The 9,745-nt window shown below is 39.0% G+C and overlaps 1 non-coding gene across 1 annotated transcript; it reads left to right on the forward strand.

Annotated features, from left to right (window-relative positions):
• The first annotated feature begins 9,136 nt into the window (after positions 1-9,136).
• Positions 9,137-9,210, forward strand: TRNAI-AAU (transfer RNA isoleucine (anticodon AAU)). Its single transcript has one exon. It is a non-coding gene; the product is annotated as a tRNA-Ile (tRNA).
• The last annotated feature ends 535 nt before the right edge of the window (positions 9,211-9,745 follow it).

Here is a 9,745-nt window from a genome sequence, read left to right on the forward strand (position 1 = left end):
AGTCATTTTCTGAGGTATGTGATCCTAATTAATAAGAATTGCTAGTATTATTGTTGTCATTCACACTGCAAATGGTTTAAGTAGCCACAATCAAGCATCAGCATCCTGCTGAGGTAAACTGTTTACCAAGTATAACATATCATGTTCTCCCCAGATAGCTGATGATCTAATGACTGAATTCAGTGGGACAAATTTCTAAGTGATTTACTGAATGGCAGTTTATTTAAACATGTGCTTAAAATTAGTATGTACTTAGTGGTCTTTCTCTTATTAGGCTTTTTTTTCCTCCTTCCCTAAGCTCTCTTTTGGGTTATAAATGCTTAAATGCTTCTGGAAATTATCTCTTCTTACTGAATTATACACAGTATCTAGAAAAATGAGTGCATAGTTGGAGTCTCTAGAGACTATTGTAATATAAACACCAAGGCTGCAGCCTGGACTTTTTCAGTTATGGTTCAGTTAATTTACCTAGGCCAAATGAATCTTTTTTAAAACAAAAAGGCTGGTCTTTACTATCAACCGTTTAATTCCTCTGAATCACCAGAAAGGAATGAAAACCATGTTTTCCAAGAAAGGCTTCATTTTGTGCAGTAGTTTTGTCTGTCCCTCTAAAACCTAAACTTAAAAAATGGCAAATCCAAGATCAAAAAACCAACAACTTTTCCTCTCTCTCTTCCTTTTTGGCTTTCCAGACCCAATGGGGCCAAGTCCTGACCTGTTCCAAAAAGAGAGCTACTACATTCATGTCATTACCATCAGACACGTTTATATTTATCCTCACCCTGTTCAAGTGTAAAGAGTCCTTGTCATTATAGTACAATGACTCAGTTTTCCCAAAGCCTATTTCGTGTAAATTGTAACGCTCATCTTCCATTTCTACCAGGCAAAGGAGCCACCTTAGGCCAAGATCCATCAGTGTTCAGTCTTTGAACTTGTGTGTGGTAGACCTGGATAACTCTTCTGACTGCTGCCTTCTTGTTCCCATTCTGGCATAAGTTACTTCAATCTTGAGTTGTTTACGGCACTTCTAGACTAATGGTTTTAATCATAGTATAAACTCCAGCTCAGTCATTAAATATAAATACTTATATAGTGCAAAGTCTAAATCTACCTATGTCATCATCAGGAGTTATGTTAGGGTCTTTGAGGATCTGATAGAGCTATTTGTTAACTACAGTTAGGGATGGGTTAAATTTAATGAGAAATCTCAGGCACTAGAGGCCTCTGTAATTTGCTGTAGCACTTGCTCCTCAGAGGAACTCATTCTGAACTAAACTTCAAAAAATTTCTAATAAAAATATTACCATAAAACAGAATAAGACACACAAATCCCTCTTCAAGAAAATAAATAAAACATCAAGTTTTATTGCTCTTCTCTAATTAACATGGCAACCTTTCTATTCCTTCCTGGAACCTCCAGGGCAAATGATGTCAGGTGGTGACATGATGCAAACACCCTGGTGAAAAAGAGAGACAGCTGGTGTGTTCAAAGAGGGGGTTCTTCCTAAGCAGTGCAGACTCCACTGGAGCTCATTTCACAACCTTTACAAATAAATTTCTTATACATGCTGACAATATATCACCTTTGGAAAAATTACAGTATATATAGTATGCAAAATCTATAGAATCATTATGCATTTTGATTTCCCCTCGTTTGTAGAATTGCAAAAGATATACAAGAACATAAAGAGAAGCACAGAGGACTGGATAGCCACAGGCAGAGAAAATATTCATCAGTAAGTGAGGTCCTCATGCAATAGGGTCCACACATCTGAAATTCTGATGAAAGTGTTATGGCGGTGAAAATGAGCTACATTCCTCTTATCTCCTATTCTGGTAAATCTACATCTGTGCAGCACAAGAAATAAGTAATTGATAAATCCATGGATAATTATATTGCCTGCAGTATAATAAGAATAAGATAGTAGGATCAAAGTAGGCTCTTCAGGTCTTAAAATCTATGATTACTTATTATACATCTTAAAAATAACAGAAGATAATTAATACTCTGAATTATTCACCTAAATTTCTATCCACTTCCAAACCAAATGACTGAAATCTATCCCCAGACCTGGCCCCTAAAACAAGTTTGCTGGCCTGAGTTTTGTTCCTATTGACCAAAACCTACAGAAGATGGCAACTAAGATGAGATCCTCAATGCATTTTGCCAATAGTTTCATCAGAGAGGCTCTGGTGCTTATTTTTTCAAGTAGGCATAGGTACAGATCTGATCTAAAACTTAATGCAATAGGAATCTTTCCCTTAAGTTTGCTTGGCTCCAGATCATAGGAATTATGCTCTTGGCTTCTTTCAGTAGTCCATGCCTTTCATGTGAGACTTCCCTGAAACTTTCAAAATATGCCTCAGTATGCCTATGCATACTTAGACAGCAAACCCTGACACACTCGTACACTAGTGATGGTGTAATATCCCCATACCCCAACACTATTTTGAGGAGAAGGGCAGCTGGTGACACAAGTTGAACAGTAGCTGATGAGTTGTGTGTCCAGCTGCACAAGGCTGGACAAAGGAGACTAAGGTCCTGAATATCATGATCCTTCCCTGCTCACTCTCCTGGAGGCTTTGCCATTGGACCATAGGGCTCCGTTGGCATAAGAAGGATCAGTTGAGGGCCAAGGCCATCTAGTTTGCGCACATCCTTGCTGACACATGCAAAATAGTCCAAAGTAAGCATACAGGAAGGACAGGCCGAGATCAGATCTCGCTGTGGAGGCAGGTCCTATAACACAGCCTACAGTGATCTGCACACACGGGTAGTAACGAGTGCGCAAATTGACTGCCTTGTGTTAGGTTATGGCTGCCTTAGCTTTGGAACCATTACAGGAGGTAAGAGACCATATCAGCAGACAACAGGTAATGATATTGGTGATAAGAAAAAGATAGCTGCTTTCTAGATATTATAAAGAGTAAAGCACCATTTGTTGTGCAAACTGCTAGGGCATAAATGATGGGTTGGTAAAAATTTCTCAGAGTTAGGCTCTTTCAAGTCATTGATGAACACAAAAAATTTTTGCTTTTATAGAACAAATCCACAAAGAAAAGGTAATAATACCTGAAAGGATATTGAAGGCAGGATAATGAAGATGAGTACACTGAACCAGGGGGAACCCTTAGGAGTTATAATACCCAGTGAAACAACACCAAATGAGTTCTGCACTGAAACCAATCTAGCCTGAAAGCATGTGCTGGAAACTGCTGATTCAATGTGGATTTTTTGAAAGGCCAGAAGTTTGTAACAACATTGCAAATTATTTGCAAGAACCAGTGAGTGAAATGAAGAACAATAAAGACAATGAAGAGTAAAAGAAAAAAAAAAGAGTGCAAATAATTGATGATTCATGGATGAATCCCATATCAAATGTAATGAAGTAAGGCCTTTGCAGATGACATGCAAGTCGGTTTATCCTATTACAAAGGTAGCCCCAGAAACTTTCATTTTATCCATTTACAGATAACATCATGAAATACCTTAGTGTAGTATCCTGGCAAATGTTTAATTTAGGAGACAGTCATTAGAGTGTGATGTGATTTGTTTCACAGATTAAGGAAATACGGCATAAAACAGAACTTGATATAGGATCTGTGCTTCTGATTTCATCAGAATTGTCAGAGTCTGCATGAAAGGGTGATTTTCAGGAAAAAGAGCAGCAGCAGCACACAGCAAGTCATGTTTTCATGCTGACTTTGATGGACTATTTAAGGAGCATATGTTCGTGATTGCCAAAATGCTTGTTTCAAATGACCTGAAGTATTCTACATGAATTCAGAAACACAGCACAGACGGTAGTAGTGTGAATACTTTTTTTCTTCAAAGAAAGAGGCTCTGGAACAGATTGTAAGTGACACTGGAACTTAATTCACATCCAAAGAGTTCTAGTTTGCGTAAAGAAATAGTATCATACATGTCACATCAGCTCCTTGCCATTCTGCAACGGTGCAAACGGATTACTGTCTGAGCTGATGCTGAACGCAGAACTAGCAAGCCAGTCGTGCTATCAACCTAGTAAGCAGCAGCTTACAGCTAAAACTGGTGGCAAATTTTCCAGTGACAAAAACATTAACAAAAAGAATAATCATCAGGTGCAAGTTCTTTGAATATTAAAATGGTGAACTGTGAACCATTGTTTTGTGCTAAAAATACAAGAATCGTGAGGCTTTTTTTTCTTCAGATCTGGAACAATCTTCTTCAAGCTTTTCTTGAGATATTAGTAGCACGTAGTCCCTCCATATATTTGTGTATAAGCCAAACAATGTGATCTATATCTAAAAGATGGTTTTTGTGGTACCAAGCAGGCTACTATAAATTAGCCATTAACAATAGTATTTTGGGGAGAAAGTTTAAGATCTGATCATGATTATTTTGAAAACAGATCTACAAAGGGACTTTCAAATGAAATAAATAAACCACATGACAAAAAAGTTCTGTTTTCTTCTTCCATCCGAAATGAAAAAAATAAATGAACTTGCTTTTGTTATGAAATCAGTGATGTACTCCATGCCAGTGGGTCTATTAAATATACCAGGTCTACAAATATACCTACAATCAGGTAAACCATCTAGTCAGCCAGTCTCTGTTTCTACTACGAATAACCTTCAGAGCAGGAAGATGTTGCTAATACAGTCAGAAAGTTTCAGCACTTTTACAGCTGCTGTGTGATGCCTTGGAGACATTTTCCACAGATTGAAATTTTGATGATGTTTATATGCCCTTTTATTCTAAAGAAAAGGAACATGCACTGTGCAAAATTGGGTGATGTCCTTTTCAATAGTTTATGGTTGCTTTGTCTTCTACCCTAGGTAATGAGCTATATAAATAGCCCCTGTGCATTTCTTCTTAGTTAGCATTCACGGTTATTTAAAACTTATCCACAATAGTATTTTCCCATTATTTTCTTAATATTAATTATAGAGTGATAAGAATCAAAATATGAAGACTTCACCTTTAATATCAAATTATTCACCCCTCAAAAAGGAAAGGAGACCATAGAAAATAGCATGAAATTATATTTTTCCTCTCTCATCACTATAAAATTAAAAATAAGTCTATTTCACTTATTTTATTTCAGCATTCCTTTGCAACTCAATTTTGGAATACCCAATTAATGCTTCTTTGTCACCCTTATTGGAGATCTAAAGACACAGTGACTGAAAGCAAGAATAAGTCTGTTAGATTTACTATGCATGTACACCAGGGAATTGTAACTTAACAAATAACAATCTCAGTGAGATTCCAACAGCATTTGAAAACTGCAGCATCATTGTAAATGCAACAAAGAACATACTGGTGTAAAACAACAATAACTGAAAACAAAAATCGATAGATTTTTGGCAGGATGATAAAGCAGCCAATGAAATAATTTGGACAGAATAATACAAGACACATTAAAATAACCTTATTGATGTGTGTCTGGGTGTCAATACTGTCATTTAATACATACGTAACTTTAAGCATTTTGATTCTGATCGATATACTCTGCTTTCTGTAAAAGAGATTAAACCTCAGTGATATATGAGTACTTTTTATCCATGTTCAATATAATCTCTGATCCACCATTTTCAATCAGCATTTCCAAGGACATGATAGAGGTCCTTATTTCATCATTAGTCAGTCTCAGAAAGGTCAAAGAGGACAGACAATAAGTTCTTGTCCATAAGTACTCTGGAGGCTGGCTACTATTATCTTTAATTTCCTCCTGAGAGAACTGGTTGTTCATGTCTTGTCCTGAAATAATAAAGTGGTGGGGCTTGTCCTGAAATAACAGTGAAGCAGTGGCCCTCTACATTTTCATATACATGATCAGGCAGACTATATGCAGAATATGCCTATATAGTATCAGGAGGCTAGATGGCTGCAAAAACCCTTGGTTAAAATGCTCCATAGAATGAGAGATGGATTGCGTGGACCTGACTGTTGCTGGCTGCAATGAACAAAATATTCTGATCTTTGCTCAAAGATTTGCCATCATAAAAACATGTAATTTTTAAAGACAGAATGTCTTTATTTTAACAAAAGAGAGTTACACACCCTCTGATTGCTTACTCTGTTAACTTGTGCATCTCCTCATTGCTCTTCACAGCAGTTTCTAAGATCCTTCACTAAATACAAATACATTTGTGAACTCCTTAGGCTATTCATGCACACATAACCAAACAAAACTCCACTCCTATCACACAGAACAACAAGCATTATTTAAGGTTCTTGTCCCCAAAAATATCCGGTGGGACAAGCATGCCTTGTACAAAATCAAAGCACAACTACTGCATGTGTTGTTATTTAAATATTTATATCAAGGACCATGGGAGCATCTCATGTGATAGAAAACCTAAAGGAACACAAGGTCCTTGCCGCAGGGAATGTATGGGCTCAGCATATGTATGAGCCAGCAATGTGCCCTTGTGGCCAAGAAAGGCCAAAGGTATCCTGGGCTGCATTAGGAAGACCGTTGCCAGGAGGTTGAGGGAAGTGATCCTGCCCCTCTGCTCAGCCCTGGGGAGGCCTCATCTCAAGTACTGTGTCCAGTTCTGGGCTCCCCAGGACAAGAGAGACGTGGAGCTACTGGACAGAGTCCAGCGTAGGGCTATGAAGATGATCAGAGGGCTGGAGCATCTGCCCTACGAGGAACGGCTGCGAGAGCTGGGCCTCTTCAGCCTGGGGAAGAGAAGACTGAGGGGGGATCTTATCAATGTGTACAAGTACCTGAAGGGAGGGTGTCAAGGGGACGGGGACAAACTCTTCTCGGTTGTCCTATGTGACAGGACAAGAGGCAAAGGGCAGAAATTGAAGCACAGGAAGTTCTGCCTGAACGCGAGGGGGAATTTCTTCCCTGTGAGAGTGACGGAGCCCTGGCACAGGTTGCCCAGAGAGGTCATGCAGTCTCCTTCTCTGGAGATATTCCAGGCCTGCCTGGATGCAACCCTGTTTAACATGCTCTAGGTGACCCTGCTGAGCAGGGAGGTTGTACTAAATGATCTCCAGAGGTCCCTTTCAACCTTACTGATTCTATGATTCTATGATATATCATAATATGTGACCATGGATAGTAATTATTTTGCTTACTATATCTCTTCAATGCTTTATACAAAGCATTCACTCGTACTGAATGCACAGAGCCTTCCAGTATTATCAGTACTCGGGAAGCTCTAGATAAATTCATAGAGAATGCTTCTTTTCACATTAGTGTTTTATTTGCTGAATGCTTTATGTCACAAAAATCCAAGGCAGTTATAAGGCAGTGAATGAGTATAGCTTAGCAGTTAGACTATGCTAGTGTATTAGCCTTTTAATGTGCTTAAATGTTCCTTTCTAGGTGTGAATTTGCCTCACTTTTATACTAGAAGGTACATGGTAAGGTGCTAGCATGCTAAAAGCAGTTTCCTTGGTGGCTAAAGTCATGCAGCAGGTTGCCATTTGTGAGCCCCTCTTGACAGGTGGGTGTCAGGTCCCCAGCTGTGAGCCCCACCAGGGTGATCAGGGACACCTGTAGGGAAATCTGCTTCACACCACTGGCTAGGTGCTGTGCATGGTGTGCACCTGCGGTCAGCAGCCTGCACAAACCTCTTGGCCAGTAAACGCATGATATGAGTGTGTGATCTGAAAACACAATTGGTTACACCAAATCAAACTTCAGTCCTTTCCTTTTTTTGTACTCCACTGGTTGGTACTGCAGACAAACGTGGGAGTCCTGCCTTTTACACGCTGCTGGTTGAGGTTGAGACAAGGCTTAGTCCCGACTGTAAATGGATAATACACCCAATGTGCATGACCCCTATATAAGCAGCCTGAGTTTAACTGCTGCTTATCTCTGAAATTTCCCAGTTGTCTCTTCCCAGCATAAACAAGGTGATATTGGCACTTGCTAGAGACCATAGCAACATGTTGTACCTTTGCAACCATCACAGCAGCCTGAAAAGAGTCTGGAGAGACGATACTGCTATCATTCTGTTTTATCAAGAAACTACTGTGATTGTGACTGCTTTTTCCCTTGGATAGAGCTTGCAAACTGTTGTGGAATATTTTTGGCATTGATATAGTGGGAACTAACGTGAGACTAACAGAACTCAGCTTCTCCAGCCAGGCCCAGTCGACACTTAGGGTTGAAGCTGGTGATGGTTATTGCAGTTATTGTATAAGCTACTAGTACCACTCTGCAGAACTAACGGTAACAATGAAAACTAGCAACTATGCATCTCAACTCCAGGGATCTCAACTCCAAGTAATGAAAAAAAAAATTATAAGTTATAAAAGTTATAAAAAGTAAAGAAGTTATAAAAAGGCAAAGATTTCAGGGTCAGTCACAATAGTACTGTTTCTCATAAAATGATTTTTTAAAAAAATCACTTCTAAAACTGGGATGTATTTTACATTGGCTATGGCTCCTAGTTGAGCTGAAAGGATCAGCCTGCAAGGTCAGTATTTCTGTTTTCTATGCTCAGAGTCAGTAGATAACTATGATATTTTAATACCCCATCTTATTACTTTGCTTAAGTCACACATTTTATTTTCATTTGGTTGCACGCTCTGTGATAGACCGCACCTTCTCACATACAAAATGCTCTCCTAAGGAATTTTTCAGTGCCTTAGTGACAGGTCCCTGAACATTATGAGATGGATAGAATTTATTGTATTTAGCACAAACAGCAGTTTTGGCAGCATCTGCCATGGGAGCACAAGTAATATCTTGTTATGAAAAAATATGCAGGGTGAAGAAAGCGTAAGTTTCAGTGCACCATCTCTCAAGGGAAACAGCCTGCCTGACCATATTTTGGATTGTTTGTCTGTGGTCATTCTCAGCTGCTGTGTTGCCAGGTTTAGGAAATGTGATGTGAGAGCATGCTACTATTGGACTGGATTCCTAATAGGTGTAAATAAGACCTCAGTGTCTGCACTGTGATATCAGGTATCAGAACATTCTTTCATAGAGACTTAACGCCTATATAACCTGTAAGCAGGCGAACTTTGATTTCACTTAAATAAAATAGATACTTGACCATGACACAAAAGGGTTGGGGGGCAGGGGAAGGAGGGGAGAGGGAGAGAGAATTTGTACTGTTAAAAAGGATTATAGTTTGTGTGTTAATAAAGTCAAACCATGACATAATGTATACACTTAGTGTGGGCCGGTTAGCTCAGTTGGTTAGAGCGTGGTGCTAATAACGCCAAGGTCACGGGTTCGATCCCCGTACGGGCCACTTGTTTGGGGGTTGGACTAGATGATCTCCAGAGGTCCCTTCCAACCTTACCAATTCTATGATTCTAATTCAGATCAGTAATTTTTGAAAACAGGTATCATCTGATCCTTTCCTCCCATATCCTCCATAACACGGGCTAAATAACTTTGTCTCGTAATTTCTGCATCAAGGCTATGATTCTGATTTGCCCTAAGATTAGAAATATTTCTGGTCTTTGATTTCTAGGGAAGGAGAATTCAACATATCCCTTCATGAATTGCTCCAGCAGTTGAACTACCCTTTGTCTGAAACGTTCTTAGGATGAATTTGTCTTCAACTTCTTTCCATCAAGTACTATTTTCTGAGATACATCATTAGTCGGCTTTCAAAAATCTTTGTGCCTTGTCAGTATTCGTTCTCTGTATTCAAATCACATGCTAATCCATTTCAAGCCTAACCTAAAACAGCTGAACTGTCCTGAGTCTCCTGCTCATATCTGGTTTGCTGTATATAATAAACATTCTTTCAGAGCTTTTTGAACCTTTCCGGTATTACA

The sequence above is a fragment of the Rhea pennata genome, chromosome 6, assembly GCF_028389875.1.
Source record: "Rhea pennata isolate bPtePen1 chromosome 6, bPtePen1.pri, whole genome shotgun sequence".
In the NCBI taxonomy this organism is placed as follows: Eukaryota; Metazoa; Chordata; class Aves; order Rheiformes; family Rheidae; genus Rhea; species Rhea pennata.